General features: G+C 39.5%; 1 protein-coding gene across 1 annotated transcript in view; it reads left to right on the top strand.

Moving 5' to 3' along the window:
* CLYBL (citramalyl-CoA lyase) overlaps positions 1 to 18,723 on the top strand; it is a 215,243-nt gene that overhangs the window by 91,843 nt on the left and 104,677 nt on the right. The window lies entirely within an intron of this gene.

The raw sequence follows: 18,723 nt of genomic DNA, 5'->3' as shown, positions 1-18,723 counted from the left end.
TGAGGACAAATCATTCAACACAAAAATCATTTGGAGGTGGAAGAAATTTCTAATGTAATCTATTGGATTCCCTGCATGAATTGCCACTGTGACTATGTAGGACAGATGGGATGGAAGCTAACCACCAGACTAAGAGAACATAAGCAAACAGTTTGACGAGGAGACCCAAACTCATTGGTAACCTCACACTGCAGTGAACAAAGATATGCATTTAATTTTGCAGCTACTATGATTGTTGGCCGAGCAGGGACAAAAATAGCCAGAGAAATAATTGAAGCCTGGGAAAGGGCTCCTTGTCAATGAACAGGAGTTTTGATTTATCACCAGTTTATCAGATACTAGGAGCTGAGGGCAGAGAGGCACAAGAAACAACAGTCAATGATTTAACAGCCAGCCATTAACAACTAAAAGCAACGCACAACCAGGCACTATATAAATACAATATGTAGAACAGCCTAGTGCACATATTCTGGAAAGACAGAGGTTCCCTGATAATGGGCTCTAGTAGCATGAGCCCGAAAGCTTGGAAAAATAAGCCTATGGTCCCAGTGATTGACTCAGATTGGATCCTGCAAAAAAAACCCATCACCACTGTTTCTGAAAGTCTTTCAACTTTAAAATATTTTAAGGTGTTTTTAAAAGAACTGCCTGTGGCCTATCAAATAAAGTTGAATTTTAAATTTTTGTGAGGGCAAATATATATTGGGCATCATATTTTCAAATCTTTTCCTAGAAACTGCTCTCCCTGGCCTACCAAGATCAGTTTTTTGATTAGCCATGACTCTGTCGGTCTCCATCAGCTTATACTTTACAAACCTTTGGTGGATTGCTTTTTGTACAGTCTTTCATTATGAGAACTGATGATCCAGTCTTTCATTTTGTTTTCTTTAATGGAATAAGAATAGAGTTGGAAGGGACCTTGGAGGTCTTGTAGTCCATCCCCCTGCTCAAGCAGGAGACCTTATACTATTTCAGACAAATGCTCTTTTCTGCACTCTTTCTTATATCTTGACATCCAACTTTAACTGAACAGTGTGTCAACTTGTTAAGCGTTTCCATGACTACTATCGTTGACATAGGAAAAGGGAAGGGAATTCCATGCATACCTTTGGCTGGAGTCAGATTTCATATTTCTACAGCTGGCATGTGAAATGTGCATATTCATAGCCTGCTGTAGATGTGATTTATGATACAGACAGAATGGAGGGGATACAGGGGTAAAGTTCAAACGCAATTAAGCGGAAGTCAGTCTCGGCTCCGCAGAAGAACATGCCAGAATGTTGATCCTAATAAATGAATGGATTTCTTTTGAACTTTGTCTCGAGGATCGTAAATTAATTAGGTCATCTTTTGGAAACCTCACACAGTGATTCAAAAAAAGAATTTCTTTACTCCGACAGTTGCTAAATTTGCAATTGGGGAGGCAATTCGTAAAAAAAATAAATAGATACCAGTGAACAAAGAATATCAAAATATCCCTATCTTATGCTTGCTAAATCTCTGAAGGAACTGTACAAATGTAGTGAGAGAGAAATTACTTTTTTATTTATTAAATTTATATTGTGAGATATATGCTATCTGACAATAGAGCCCGGGTGTCAAATTCGCCACGTCATGTTGCCATCACATGATGTATCATGACATTTTTCCCCTTTGCGAAGCTGGGGTGGGTATGGCCTGCACAAATATAATGCATCCGGTATGCGGGCCGCCAGTTTGACACCCCTACAATAGAGTAATACTGGGCGGCTTTTAAAGAAAATGTTGATTTCACTTCAGGAAAACTTAACCTTTTGTATACTTGGTATTTGTAACAAATCACTTCACAAATTTAAATGATTAGAATGTAAGCTAATCAGTTGGTTATTTCCTTGGAGTCCCCTCCCACACCCTTGGCTTTCTTTTTAAAAAAATAGACATATATTTGGCCAAGAAGCCAATACTTAGGGTAATGTTAATTATATAGCTTGAGGATTCCTATTTGAAAGGTGAATAGTGTGCTTATTGAAGCCTTGGCTAGCAAAGCCATTTCTTTCATTCTAAAGACCTGTTTTGAAGGGTGACAGCAGGAAAGCATATTGGTTTAATGCTGGAAACAGTAGAATAATCTCTCTCTTTCTGGAACCAGCCAAGTTACTTCAATATGGATGCTTTCAGATTGAGCGCTCCTACACTATCAATCAAAAACAAAGATGTTTGCCCTCCTCTAAAACATTTGAGGCAAGTAATTATGGAGTCCTTGATGGTCTCTGAGCTTGGTTGTTTTCGTATAGATGTTTTATTATCCAAGTAGATACCATCTTTGGAGGCAGAAAGGAGTAGGGTTTGCTTTCAAAGGTAACTGAAGATGTTACCTAGTTGGGTAATGAATCGTCTACAATTAAATAACCAAGCTCAGAGCGCACTAAGGACTCCACAGTTCAATCCTAAACTACAAATATTTTCTTCCATTGGCAGGTAAATTATGGACAAGCTCTCATAAAGAATCACAACGTTTTAATTGAGCACTGCTCAGTGGAGGCATCTAAAGCATCAAAAAGTTTATTGAGCTTTGCATTCATGTAGAAATGGTTTGTGGTAGCTCTGCACATCTATTACCCATATTTATACAACAATATGTATAACAGATGCACAGATCTATTGCCAACCATTTCTAGAAGGATGCAATGCTTTGCATATAGTTATTTTATATCTCAGAATTGCATTTTTGTAATGTCACGTTCTAAAGTGACTTCTTAAAGGCATTTTATACATTTACCTTCTGGATATAAAATAAAATATGGAGACTTCTTTCACATTAGTTAAAATGGGTAATCATAATTATTCTTTGGCAACCTCAGAATGATTAGCTAAGTCTTCAGTGGCTTTGCTGTCATCATAGATGGTAGAACATATGGTAAAATTATTTACTTGATTGTGGTTCTTTTATTAGTCATATATCTAATTTGGCTCAATAAAACACACTAACAAAAAAGTAGTTTATTCAGATTGGATGGATTCATCTTTCATATTTGGGGCAGATATGCTAACAGTGCTGAATGGCCAATTTGGATTATCCCAGATCATTTCAGATTCTACACTCTTAGAATGTAACCTATCCACAGACAACAGAATTTTTCTTTCAAGATATATTAGGTGTTCGTCAGCTGCTTATATTTCATTCATGATAGGTTGTTATGTCACATTGAATGATGTTGCTAAATTGCAGTTCAACGGGCTGTGGTCTTAGCTACGACAAGTCAGAGGTTAAATGATTTGGGAATAAAATGTCATTTCGCAGAAGACAAATTAATCCCCTGAGGCTTGCAGAAACTGTTATTAGGTTTAGAGTTTACTAAGAGGAAAGGAAATAAACATGGTCTGTTCACCTTTCCATCTTAATTACAAATTTTATTATCGGTTGCACTTTATTTTTTTTTTAAAAAAACGATTAGCTTCAGCCACAAATACAATAGCACTGGAGGTGTTGTTTCCTTCTGCAAGTGTCATTTAAAATACTGCATGGGTGGCTGAAAAGATTAATTACTGTTTGCTGTAGAGAAGACAAGTATTTTAATATGTTTTATATACTCAGTTTGTCATCCTCATAAAAATTCTGCATTCCCCCCCCTTTTTTTTTCACCGTCTGCAAGGTTCACATTTTATAGTATATCACTGAATGTGTTAATGTGTATTCAAATCAGTGCTTTAATGTTTAGAAACGTGTCATTCACAAAATAAAACTGATGATCTTGGAAGCTATGGTTTGGAAAACCTGAATCCTTCTGACTCATTGAGACATTTTCAAGGAACCGAAAATGCCTTTAATTAAAATGGTGCTTGTGCACAGCTGTACTATTAAGGACATGAATTATGCATCAAGTACTCTTCTGCACATCATGTGTACAAATGTGTATGTGTATACATAAACATTCTTGTTAGCTACTTTAAAATATTCTGTGCTTCTGGGCACTCAAAGTATTTCAGATATGTTACGTCAATAATCTGTTATGTCATCTTCATTGGCAGGTCATTATTATCGATTGCAAGAATTTAGAAAAGGCTGAGAGGTGATGGATTATTACCGATCTCATGAACTTCGTGTTTCACAACTGTAGATTATAGAGGCAAAGCATATATGATAATTACTTTAGCCTGATCTGTATTTATATATTTAAAAAATGTGTTCCTATCCATGATTTTTTTCCAGGGAAAGCCTTATGGTGGCAGACAGTTATTTAAGAATCATTTAAGTTAATAATTTAAGAAATATGTAAGAATGAAATGAATAGAATAAATAAAGAATAAAATAAAAGGGCATATGCCAAGATATCGTGAGGAATAGATATGAGAAATGAAAAGAGAATATCCATCTTCTGCAGTGGCTAATTGCTCTTCAGAATCGTATGAAATAATTTGCTATAGATTAAAGCTTCTATATGCAGAACTCCCCCAGTGTAAAAAAATGGAGGATTCCCTATTATTATAAGGCTGTGGAATCATCAGTCTTCAAGTTATATCCAGCATTTTAGGATCCCAGTTGGTGTTGGTGAATCAAGAAACTACCTTTCAAGGTGGAATACAGGTAGTCCTCAATTAACGACAATAATCAAGCCTTTCCATTACTGTCAAAGGTCAAGTTATACCTAAATGACATGCATAATTAATTATCTCCCCATCCCTGGTTTCTCCAATGCATTCATTAAGCAAATGCACACGTTGCTAAGTACAACTTGGGGTGACTCAGGGGTGGGGGAGACCATGGAGGCCTAGAGCAGGCACAGGCGCACCCGGAAGACCTCTCAAGGCCTCTCCCTCCCACTGAGATATTCCATGTTCTTCTTCCTGCCCCTTGGGTTCCCAAAATCCCTAAACATCTCCTCTGTATCCCACCCCATCACAATCACATGCTTAGTTTTTGAGGCTATCCAGAGCTCAGGACGATGGAGTAAGAAAGGCCACTCCATTGCTGGACCACGTGGCCCAACAGAGGAGAAGAAACGCTGCTGCTTTTGCTCCCCTCACAAAAGCAGTTACGTTGGGGAGGAACGGATTGCAAGGGGAGCAAAAGCAGCAGGACTCCTTCTCCTCGACTGGGTCATGTGGTCCATCAACAGCCGAGCAAAAGAACAGCTTTCCCTACTCTGACTTCTTGAACTCTGGATATCTTTGAAAAATAAGAAAGAGAATAGAGGCCGAGGGTGGGGAGGAATGTATGGAACCTGGTGGGGTGGCAGAGTAGGCCCAGTGCCTGTAGGGACCCAGCAGGGCAGGATGGAAAGGGGGGAGTAGATAGGTAGGTAGGTGTGCTGCAGCGTCTCTGCGATTGTTGAAAGGGTGAATCACCATGGGGGCACTGCAGGGGCTATAAGTTTGAAATAGGTTTATGTGTAGCATTGAGGGAGTGTTGTAAAATTGAATGTTCATTAAATGACCTGTCATAGCAATAATACTTAGTCTTATATACCGCTTCATAGTGTTTTAACAGCCCGCTCTAAGCGGTTTATAGAGTCAGCATATTGCCCCCAATAATCTGGCTCCTCATTTTACCAACCTCGGAAGGATGGAAGTCGGAGTCAATCTTGACCTGGTGAGACTCAAACTGCCAAACCTCTGCCAGTCAGCAGAATTAGCCTGCATTACTGCATTCTACTGCATTCGAACCATTATGCCGCCACAGACATATCTCAAGGACTACCTGTATAATCTCATTTAAAACAAGTAATAGCTGCTCCAAATGTATTACCTGAAGAGCTAATCATCAACAATTCTAATCTGTTAGGATTTCGTTTCAATTAACTACTCTTCATCTGTTCCCAGCATTCATTAGGCAACCTGATAAAATTAGTGTTGTGGCCGCCCAGTGGATCTGGCAGCAGATTCAGACAGTGAGGAGGTTGGGGAGGAACATGGGCCAGTCCTGGAGTCTGGGGAAGGCTCTGACGAATGCTCTACATTGGAGGCAGAGATGGGGCCAGGGCCATCTGAAGTTATCAGCTGCCTTCAGAGTCAGACACCAGTGAGGCAGATGAACAGCTGGAGCCTGTTCCTAGTGTGCACATGCGCAGAGTTGCCAGGCGAAGGGAACAGCTAAGGAACAAGGGCCGACTTGGGAGTAAGGCCATAGGTGGATGGTGAATGGCCCCTCCCATATGAAATAAAAGAGGAGCAAAAGGGGAGGGTGTTTGCAGGAGACCATTAATTCATTCTTGCCAAATATTGCAGCGTCTGAAAGATATGGGCCTGGCCACTCTCCAAGCCTGATAAAGGTCGGTAATTGTGAACTATCTTGAAAGACTGTGGGAGAGAAAAGACTTTGCTGGAGAGGAATTCACTGTAAATTAAATAAAAGGGGTTTATCGGGACAAGGACTCGGCTTCGTGCTTCTGGGGAAGTACTTTGCTCTTGAATCTGCTGCAAATAAAAAAAAGTTTAGATGATGTTTCATACAGTGCTCAGAATGATCACATTTATGAATGAAATCAAAAGTTCTGTAAGTTTCATATGTATATCAGATAGGCAGAAAGATTTTATGAGTCTGAGAGCTGTGCCATACTTTGGATTTGACCTCCAAAGAACAAATCCAAGACAGAAGGCTCATTCATGTCTTCTCTCAGCCTCTTCCATGTCTTCCTTAAATGCTCTCACATGCTCCAGGAAAACCTTTGGAGATCAAGGCCAAAGTTCAGCACAGCAATAATCAGTTTATATCAACCTGCCAAATTTTATGTCCTTTCTCCTATGTTTAACAGGTTAGATCACTTTCATAGCCACATTAGCTAATATGGCTAAACATAACAGCAAAAAAGAGCCTAAATGATCCATATGGGAGCCATATCCAGACTAAAGATTTTGCCACATAATTTATGACATAAATAGCAAATGGTTTTGAATAGGTAACTTGTATAGGTAACACTTGGGAAGAGGACAGTATATGGCTAGAGATTGGCAGGTGCTCAGTATTCTAAAAATTGAGATTGATCCCACTTTGTATGTCTAATTCTGTTCAGATAAGAAAAAAATATAGGAAATTGGGAAAAAGTTTTATTCAATCAATATTTTCAAAAAACCAATAAAATATGTATCTTTATTGGGGAATGTATATTAGACTGCTTGTCTAATATACATTCTATATACTATATGGTACTATATGGTACAAAAATGGAATTCAATTTTTATGTGTCGTTACATATTGTAATACAGAACAATCATATTAAGAGAGTATGCAGTAGTATTTATTGAATTTCCAATTCTTCACTCATTATATTTTATGATACTATATACCCTTTTGTGTCTCTGGAGGAATAGAAAGATAAATACAGTTCTGTAAAAGAGTTTTTGTTTTTATTCTGTTAATTGATTCCATATGTATGTATTTGAGGATGTTTTTATTCTTTAGCCAAAATGATTTATTCAGATATAGAGGAAAAAATCTAAGTCATAATCCACTTAGTGTTTCTCTCTGAAAAGTGCTCTCAGTACTCTGATTTGAGACATGGAAAGAATCTATTTTGCATATAAAAGTTTTAAGAAACCAAATTATGATGTCTTTTAAACATCATTTTAGTAATTCTACATTAAAGCTGAAATCAGAGTAACAAATGATATTGAACTATATATTTTTACCCCCCAGTAAAGTTTAAATCATAATCCACCAGTCACTTACTGTCTAAATCCATTAAATGGATTTGTGCATCTCATTTTCATACAGCTGCTGCAGACATAACAGAAATAACTATTCAAGCATGCACATGCCTTACACAACATGTACAATGCAGGAGGAAGAAGGGAGATGGAAAAACCATGGCCTTCCTAGTCCGGGATGCCGTTTTTTAATTCATTGCGAAGAGAAGACTGATTTTTACATAAGAAGTTGGTAATGGAAAAGAGATTTATAGTAGAAATAATAACAATAAGAACAACAACTGCAATGAAACATAATAATAAGAATTGGTAAAATAGAGAAAGTCATAGGAAATGAAGAAGCTAAATACTAATACTAATACTAATACTAATACTAATACTAATACTAATAACAACAACAACAACAACAACAGCAACAATAATAAATTTGTGATTTGCAAATTGAAGTTGAGCAATTATGGAAGAAGAAATCAATCATTGTACCAATAGCAATAGGAACCCTTGGAGCAATATCCAAGGGGCTGCCTGGATGCACGGAAATTGCCTTAAAATTCTTTTTTTCTTGGATAGCTACCCTAAAAATAAAATAGAACTCTATTGGCCAAGTGTGATTGGACACACAAGGAATTTGTTTCCGGTGCGTAAACTATCAGTGTACATACAAGCAACAAGTGATAAATCATTTAGCTATGGCTCCATTGTTTCACTATTCACCAGTGCCTGGGTCAATGACATTGTACTATTAGAGACTGCCATTTGGGGATGGCAGGGAATAGAATAATAATAGAATAGAATAGAATAGAATAGAATAGAATAGAATAGAATAGAACAGAACAGAACAGAACAGAACAGAACAGAACAGAATCTTTACTGTCACTTTAAATATACACTAATAAGTATAATATTTATTGTCATTGTACTTAAATACAATGAAATTGGTTTTAACCTCACTGGTGCAAAATTATAGCAGAAATGAAAAAAGAAAGAAAAAGAAAAAAAAAACTAATGTGTGCATGGAGTGATTGTGGTTGTATTTAAAAGTCTCAGAGCCCAAGGATATAAACTACCTTTTAACCTGTTTATTCGGCTGGCTATACTTTGATGTCTTCTGGCCGATGGTAGAAGTGCAAAGAGACACTGACCAGGGTGTGAATCATCTCTGAGTATCTTCCTTACTCTGCTAAAGCAGCGGGATCTGGCGACGTCATCCAGTGGTGTCAGAGGGCAACCAATGGTTTCTTGTGCCGAATTGATCACTCTCTGTAGTGCCTTCCTGTCTGCAGCTATTAAGCCAGCATACCATACTGTAATACAATATGTGAGGACACTTTCTATGGTGGACCAATAGAAAGATGTCATCAGCCGTTGTTCCACCTGATTTTTTCGCAGGACTCCAAGGAAATGAAGTCTCTGTTGGGCCTTTCCAATCACCAGAGACGTGTTGTTTTTCCAGGTGAGATCTTGACTAATAAGCACTCCCAAGAATTTAAAAGAGGAAACCCTCTCCACACAGCCCCCCTCAATATAGAGTGGGGCAGGTTCCTCTCTGTGCTTCTGGAAATCTAGCACCATCATCAGCAAATATTAAAATGAAATTTTGTTGCATTCAGTTCTCAAAAGATAACCATTATGCACATACCCCACCATACATATATGACACAGAGAAACATCTCAGTCGAGTTCAAATGTATACATGTACATGGCTATGGGTTTACAAGACGGATGGCATAAAGAACAAACCTGATACAGAATCTAGTACAGTGATGGCGAACCTTTTCAGCACTGAGTGCCCAAACCGGAACGCAGATGCACGCCACAGCCCCAGAAACTTGAAGACCGGCTGGCTGGTGCACATGCATGCGCCAGCCAGTTGGTCTTCTGGTTTGTGGTGCATGCATGAGTGCTGGCCAGCTGGTCTTCCCATGCGCTGGAGCCCCAGAAACCTGGTGACCATGCACGCATCTGCCGGTTGGTCTTTGGGTTTCCGGGGCTCCAGCACGTGCAAAGATCAGCTGGCCGGTGCGCATGTGCATACCAGAAACCCAAAGGGCAGCTGGCGATGGCGGGCATGCCCACAGAGAGGGCTCTGCTTGCCACCTCTGGCACACGTGCCATAAGTTCGTCATCACGGATCTAGTAGTTCAGCTATAGATACTTTCCCAGAGGGAAGCAACAGAAACAGGCCATGAAGTGAGTATTTGGGGTCTCTAATAATGCTGCGAGGTCTAAGCACATAGTGCCTATAAGTAGTGTCCTGAATAACGGGAAGCGAGCTTCCTATAATCTTCTCAGGTGTCCTTACCACTTTCAGACCTTCTATCTGAGTCACTGTTGCCACCAAACCAAACAGTTTGATGCACTTTGTTAAAATGCTCTCAATTATGTCTGTGTAAAAAGTGGGCAGGACAGAAAAAAGTGGCCAGGACAGAGTGGAGAGTGTTCTCCCTAGTGGCACCTATCACAAATAATCCATGTTCTTTAGTATTCCATGCCTAAACAGTGATATATATTTAGGCATCTTTTAAAGCTTCACCTTTTTAGTTGCCCTTCCTAATCACTTGCTCTCATTTAATTGATTTTTAAAAATAATAATTCTGCTTTTTATTGGATTCTTTAATTGGATAATGCAAAGGATTCTTTGCATTAAGAACAATTCATGCGTCAGTCAATCAATTAATCCATTAAGACTTTCAAGCAAGGTTATGAGTAGAAAACAGCATTATATTCATCCACTCTCCATGATATGCCAAGCCCTGAAAGCTAAATTTGAGAGATCTTTGAACCTTGAGAACTGTTTGGAGAATGCATACCTTAAAATGGCACCTCAATGAGTGGCTGTTCATTTCCATGATTGTCAGATGTGTTTGCATTCCAGCAGATATGGGTAGATGTGTGGATGCTGCTGTTAGCAGCATTATAAAATTATCCATGTAGTTCAACAAGAAAATTAGCTGTGTAATATTTGTATTTAAATAACTGTTGAAATTCTAAGAAATCATTCTATAGTATAGCAACAGTTTATGGCTAATATTGTTTATGCTTCTATTTGGAAAAAAATATGTATCTCTCTGTGTGTGAACAAACTGACTGGAAAAGGCATGGTGATTTTTAAAATTCTTTTCTGGTGCGAAGCATCTGCCCTGTTATCAATTTTTTTTCAGGAGCAATACAAGCAAAGGTAAAGATATTCCAAGTGCATTTTGTCTTCGCTGCCCTGAAGTTGCAAGAATTTTCCTAAGTGGAAAGTAAGAAATGCATTGTTGATCACACATTTAAAACTGTAAATTGCGAGCGCTGTGACAGATTAAGAGAGAGGATGAACAATGATTTTTCCACCTCTCTTTTCAATTTGCAAATGTTTTGTCTACTCAAGATGCTTCTAATTAGACAAGATCATTGTTATTGTGCATCCTGCCAAATTGATTATGATATAATTCAGTAGCTTTTGGTAGATTACACATAATGCATGATCCCTGGTTGTTCCACAAACTCTTCAGGAAAATTCTCACCAGCAGTTCCACTTCTCACTTAGATCATGCTTATGAGAAAAACTATTTTTCCAACGTATACGGGATCTTTAAACTTTTGTCCACAAACTTCTATATTAAAGGTCAATATTAGAATATACATGGCCACCAAAGCATTCTGAAGCATTTTAGATGATATTAGTGACTCTCATAAAAGGCCAAATTAATGCAGGTGCCATAAGTTATTAGCTTTCATAGTTCTTATATGAAATTTCAAGTAATAGTTTTCTGTTTTTCACAGGCAGTCATGTTAAATCTTGAGAGTTAAGTTATTCAAGTTATCATTTGACTGCTTAATATATATTTAAAAGAAGGTTTGAAAGAGGTTTAATCATCTTCTCTGCAGTCATATTTTAATTCCAGTTTTGTGTTTTGGAAACTGGTGGCAGAGAGTAACTGGTTAATAAGCTCCTCATGTTGAATATCCCTATATAAACCACTTATATTCTTTGAAATCTTATCACAAAAAGTAAAATTAATTCTTTAGAGGAAAGAGCCTACAGGAAATATTACCTCCTTGATTGTAGTCTTTAACAGGTTGTACTTTGGGACTGTTTTTCTGTTCTGCAACTGAAAGGCAAGATGTTAGGGAGTTCTCATGCGAGTATGATGCAAACAAGGTGAATGGAGCAGCATTGTTAAAGAGCTGACTTTCCACAAATGCTGGCCACAGATATGGTTCAGAAATTTTATATTTAAAGTGGCTAGAGCTTTCATTGGGGCCTCTTGGTTTCAACAGGCTCTTGTTCTCTCTTTGATAAATGTCATATGGTGTCATTGGTTAAAGTTAGTTGGGAGAGAATGGATAATAAATCGAAATAGGACTTAGCAGCAGCCCCTTATACAGGTACCAATCTTTTTGGAGACTCGTTGGACCCAATTCTTATCGAAAACAAAGATAAGAAGAAGGTCCTTCCCACGAACACCAAGAAGCCGGAGACTCGTCCGACTTCTTACCGTAAGCCTTCCTTCAGGATACCTGAGCCAGATTATTGCCAACAGAGGTACTTCCCATATAGGTCCGATAGGCAGAACCAACGCCCCTTTTACCAGGACAGGGGGAGGTACCAGGGACAATCTAAAAGGCCCTTTCACAGGGGAGGGGGCAGTCACACCTTCTGCAAAAGAAAATGACTCCAACCCGAGTCATCCCATTGGCAGCCGCCTGGCACTCTTCGCGGATCAGTGGGATCAGATAACATCAGATGCGTGGGTCAGGTCTACCGTCAGGGACAGCCTCTGTCTGGAATTTCTCTCCTCCCCTGGTGTGGTTGTGTATTTAAATATTGAACTCATTTTTTTAAACTCGCTCTTCTAGTAAATGAATTGAAACATTTTGAAGATGCCTTTTAAAAAAGCATTAAGGCATGAATTCATAGAATCTTTCTCTAGTAGAAAATTAATTTAAAGAGGTTAACAAATGGCAGTGCAAACTGAAAACAAGAGCAAGCAAGTTAAAATGTAATATTTGAAACATTGGAAAGGGACAACTTGCTGCAGCCCCGGACAACTTGCCACAGAATAATTCGGTGCAGAACAATTCAACCATTCAATTTAATCGTTTAAAATAATTTTTAAAATATTTTATTTTTTGTCATTCACATTTCATTTTATCTCTCCTTTGGCATCCTTTCTTTAATGATTCTATTCCACTATTTTTTTTTATATTAGTGTATTTCTTGTTCTGTGGCAAGTTGGCCACGGTGAGTTGGCCTACAGTGAGTTGGCTGCGGTGAGTTGTCATAGACCAGTGATGGCGAACCTATGGCACGCATGCCACAGGTGGCACACGGAGCCATTTGTCAGGGCACACGAGGTGCTGCCCTGTCAGCTGAGTTCACCGTTTTTAAAAGCCATTTTTTTCTAGGGTTGTTTTGAGCGCTCTGAAGGCGTCAGGGAAGCCTCCGGACAGTCCCCGAAGCCTTCGGAACGCTTAAAACGACCCTCCAAGCAAACCGGAAGTCACTTCCGGTTTGCTCGGAGGGTCGTTTTAAGCGTTCCGAAGGCTTCAGGGAAGCCTCCGGACGGTCCCTGAAGCCTCCGGAGGGCCTCCGGGGGGCGGAGGAGGCTCTTTTCGCCCTCCCCAGGCTCCAGAGGCTTTATAGGAGGGTGAAAAAAGCATGTAAAAATGGGGGGTCACGCCTGTTGTGCACGCATGCACACTGGGGGGTGGTGGTGTCGCGCATTGCATTATGGGTGCGGCACGCCCGCACACGACTCCCCTGCGCTCCCCCCACTTGTGGGACGTGAGCCAAAAAAGGTTCGCCATCGCTGTCATAGACCCCTGAAACATAGGCTGGTCATTTGAAGCACCTCAGTCTATAAGGGCTTTGAAAAGGAAGGGATGAGGCTAGAGATGCTTTCTCTGAGAGGACATTAGTTGAGACTAATCGAAACATCTATGCTTCTTTTGTCCATCAACCTCACAAGTGATACTTACGGGCATGAGCAACCTGTGCAGGTTCATGCAAATAATTAAAAAAACTGATTCCAAGCCATTGACAGTTTTGAAACTCAGCACAATTTACATTTGGCCTGGAAACAGCACCAAATAAATCCAACTAAATAGGATTTCACAGGCTTCATAATCTATCACAGTGATGGTGAACCTTTTCGGCCCAAACCGGAACGCACGTGCATGCCACAGCCCCAGAAACTTGAAGACCAGCTAGTTGGTGTGCATGCATGCGCTGGCCAGTTGGTCTTCTGGTTTGCGGTGCATGCATTTGTGCCAGCCAGCTGGTCTTCCCATGCACTGGAGCTCCGAAAACCTGAAGACCTGGTGGCCATGTGTTTACCGCCCAGCTAGTCTTTGGGTTTCCGGGGCTCCAGCACGTGCAAAGATCAGCTGGCCAGTGCACATGCGCACACCAGAAACCAAAAGGACAGCTGGCAATGGCACGCGTGCCCACAGAGGGGGCCCTGTGTGCCACCTCTGGCACCTATGCCATAGGTTTGCCATCAAGGAAATATCAGGTAGCTATTTTCTACATTAGCAGAAGATTCCACTTTCACTAGCATCTGAGATATCACAGCAAGCCCAAAATGTCAACCTCTATGCAGTGGCATTATTATGGAAATACTGGCACTAGTACCTACTGTATGTCATGGTGACCACGTGTCATTATTTGCTTCTTTTGACCAGGCCTCCAGACACCCATACCTAAATGGTCCAAAGTTATCCCATGAGTTTCCATGGCTAAAGATGGACGTGAAATAGATCTACCTGATACTGATCTAGCATCTTAGCAATTACACGCACTGGCTCTCCAAGGCAGCATGGCTCCAAACACCACGTGTAGGAGAATAATGGCAAAGTCTTGATCTCCTGCTTGCAAGCACCAAAAGCAACTGGTTGACCACTGTGAGAAACAGAAGTCTGAACTAAAATTGTCTTTGGCTTGACCCAGCAGGGTTCTCCTTATGTTTTCTTTATGTTTTATGCATTCCTACAGTTAAATGGTTAAGAAGTGAGAGAACCCCATTGTAAAGTAAATTTGGGATGTTGGAGCAGAGTAGAATTATTGTATAGCTATGTTATGGACGCAACAACAATGTCTAATCCCATTCATGTCTTTTTGTCTAAAAACAATTGCTTGACGATGTACCAAGAGGGGAATCTCTATTGAATCCAGTGGGATTTGCATCGATATGAATGTGCATGAAAATCACGGTTGTACCATATATCTAGGGATTGAGCAGCATGTTCAACCAAATCTTTTGGTGCCTGTAATGTTAAATTGTGCCATGCCAGGGGGGGGGGGGGGTTGCTTTTCTGAATGATCTGCCTAGACTCTATTGTTTTCAAAAAGAAGTAGACTAGACACCTTTTCAACATGCTAATTTATTATATGCAGATAGGAAGGAGAGCAGTTGCTAATATTTAGGAATATTTGAAGATGAACTTCTATTCCGGAGTGGGCCATCTGAAGAGCAGCTGATGCTTTGGACTGTAATTCCCATCTGCTTAGCTAGGATGGTCAACGATCGGAAACAATAGAATTTCAGAATGTAATCTAATTCTTGTCTATAAAATATCTACTGTATGAATGAATAAAGGAGACCAGCTTGCAGAGATTCTGTGCTTTGCTTCCCCAACCTTTTCCGACTTTACGGACCAGTAGAGATGGGTGGGAGAGGGGGTGGTTCTGTGCGAGTGGCCAGCAAGCGCACACGCCTGCATGCCCAGCTCCATTTGCGCAAGCGGTATGCACACACACCTGCCGCTCTTGCAAATGGAGCATGCATGTATGCATTCACCCACCGCTCATACAAGTGGGAATGGGAAGATTGAGAGTGTTTTATTAAACTTTTCTAAATTATTAATTATTATTTTTTTAAAGATAGATATATCAACTGGTATATTTTCTAACTTGCTAATCCCAACACAGCTCCTCAGCCAAATATTGGGCTTACTATTTACTTGCTAATCCATGTATTTGTTCAGCAACAGGGTTTTTCTCTTCTTAAGAAGGTGGTGTGTTTCTCTGTTTGTCTGTCTGGCTCCCGCCATCCTCCAAATATGTTTAAAGGTAGTAAATTACAGTAAAAGAAGCATTTTTGTGGCTGAAGGTTGACTTGGAGCTAGCTCCTGTAGGAGATCATGTGCCTCTTAACCACGGACTTGTTGTTGTCCACAGCAAGTCGCACAACCAGGCAGCATTATTGAAATCTAAGTAGGCTGTTGATGCCTATGTAGCTATTGCTTGTTTTTAGCTCTGGGTCCCTAGAGATGTGGAGGCTTGCTCTGAATAGTATTGGGTGAAACAATCTGTCAAGAGGAGCACTGGGGGAAAGCAAAATTTATGGTTCTCAGCAAGCATAATGGCAGGGCCTTCAGAGTCAACCAATGAAGGAAGTCTAGAGTATCTTTGAAGAGATAAAGGAGTGCAAGGATAATAGAGTCCTTTAACTGCCTCACATAGTTTGAAGGACGAAGGTGGATTGATGAGTTGTTCGCATAACATTTTTGCTGGTGGTTTAATACATGACATCCTTACCAAAAGAAAAGACTGAGCCACTCAGAGGACAAGACCCCAGGCTGAAGTTTTTTCTTTCTTTCTTTCTTTCTTTCTTTCTTTCTGTTTTTAAGGAAAGCAATTCTTAGATGAGATATAGCTGCAGGCAATGGCTTTACATTTCATGTCAGCTTTCTTTTGTCAAGAATTCAGTATTGATGCTGTAACTCTCAGTTTTAATTCACACTTCCCTGCTAATCAATTACAGCGTTTATCCATTAATCAGGTATCCTGACAGGGTCAATAACTGCTCTTCACTTCGGTTGGCTGTTGCATGTTTTCAAGCTAGTAGCAACAAAGCAACGGTCAATAGTTTAGTTTAGAGCACCATTGTATTTGCAGGCGAGGCAACATCTGGATGGGTAAACAAGGTCTCACAAGCTTTCCAACAATTACCCTGTTCTCCTACTGTCTTAACAATTTTGTTTTTGCTTTGTTGGAAAGTGTCTTGTGTGTTAGGAGAATGCCTCTTGAATCATATGTTCCTTCTTCATTCCAAGTTAGCGATGCATATATACCTTCTCACATATGCCTGTTCCAATAGATAATTGATAGGGTTAGGGTTAGCGGTGTAGATAAGAGGAGGCAACATTTAATTGGAGAGCTACAATTTTGGTAGTTAAATTGCTCCCCATAATGCTGGTAACAGGTTTCAATTATCCTTTTTATGACAGATGTACCAACATTTAATTGTTTCTCATCAAGTGTGGAGAGCGAAGGCACTTCTGTAGATTTTTCCATTCTTCGACATGTCACTTAGCTGTCTACACCATTCTTTGAGTTTTTTTCTCTCATCCCTTTGGCTGCAATGAGTTGTGTCATTCCCTCATGATCAGCACTTTTGTTGTCTTTGTGTTTTGCTGCACCTCAGAAGTTCATCTTTTCTTTCATCTCCTTCCCATTCATGCATGAGGGAACAGTTCGGCTCTGTTGTGGGGTTGTTCCACTGGATTTCAAACAGTGGGGGTCCCTTTTATCCTCTTCTGAGTAGTACAATGGGGCTGAATGTCTGTTGCAGAATGCCCACACTAATATGCTAGGTTATTTGGTTTTTAAGAAGTCAATAAAAATGGTGCCTTTGGTTGCCATGCTTGGCTTGGTTTTTTTTCTTCCCCCCAGTTACGTCTTTCCATCTTTGATTATAAATCTGTTTGTTTGTTTCTGGTTATAAAATACAATCTTCCGAATTAAAACCAAGCATGGAATCAACAAACATTTAGGGGAGGAAAAAAATATATCCAACAATCCAGGTTACTGGCAGTGGAATATTTTCACACTTTCTGATTTGGCAGTCTCTGATAAGGAAGTGAAAACTTTGCCAGCTCTAATTAATGGAACTATTAACAGGAAGGATAACATAGGGAATGATGGAGTCTGGAGTCGGTTTTGGCAAAAACCAAACCTCTTGGAGACTTTACAAGGCTCTTCATTTAGAGAATGGAAAGAAAACAACTTTAGGGGATATATTTTCAACCTAGATTATTTCTCCAGGATTGCGTATGCTTTCCAAACATCTCTTTAAAATCCACCAGTGGAGAGGAAATGTAAGGATCCCAGTGATGTGGTGTTCAAAGACTTTGTTGCAATATGCAGGAACAATCTTCAAAATCCTTCTTAATAATGTCATAAAAGGAAAAAAATGAACAAGTATTACTTGTGTACCTCTCTAAGACACGACACTGAGGTCACTTACCACTTGGTTATCCCATCTGAAAAGGGATTGGAATAGTTCAATCAAGCATTACATTAAGAGAGAGACTTTGATGAATTCCTTCTTTTCTCCATTGTGTTGCAGGTATTTTGGGTAAATTTGGGAGACTTTCTTCTTAGTCAGAGTTGGCGGTTTAAAGTTCTTGATGTGTCATTGTGGCTGTTCACTTTTATTAGGCCCTTTTAATTCTAGGAAAGAGAAGTGTAGGCTATAAACAGCCTTTGGTAATCGTGGACCAGTGAAGCCATTCCTTCAAGCAGGACAGTTATCTCAGAAAAAGTGAAGGGGACTCTTCAACATTGGCCATGGGGATAAATGCGGCATTAAAAGTGGGAGCTAAAAAGAACAGTAAGTACAAAATTAATTAAGAGGGACATTCATTTGGAATGTCGAACCTGGCATTTTATTTAAACATTTTCCAGTCAAGGAGCATTGGTCTCAGATTTGGCAGGAAATTCAATAAAAATAGTAAAGGCTACACCCCTCCCCAACTGTCTATAATCCTTGGTTTTGTTTTAGAAATGGAATCTGGATTAAAACATAGTCCATTACTGATATTGAACTATTGCTAATGAGCTAATTGTTTAATATGTATTATGTATCAACTTTGGTTTTTTTTATTTTTAAATTGCCTGCATTTAAAATGCTTTTTTTTTAAAAAAAGGATTTGTTATTCCTAAAACTGTGAAGATTTCTTACAAGTTTTTAAGCTCCTTTAACTTTGCATGTTTTCACATCAGAATTGCACTCACTGCTTAGGAAAGTTTTTGTTTTCCCCCTCATTTTCTCCAAAGTCCTCATTTTTTGTTTTGTAATTGTATGCATTATTTGAGTACTATCAGAT

This window comes from Natrix helvetica (assembly GCF_964273705.1).
Source record: "Natrix helvetica genome assembly, chromosome: 3".
Taxonomy (NCBI): Eukaryota; Metazoa; Chordata; class Lepidosauria; order Squamata; family Natricidae; genus Natrix; species Natrix helvetica.
This window is presented reverse-complemented; position numbering and strand designations above follow the sequence as displayed.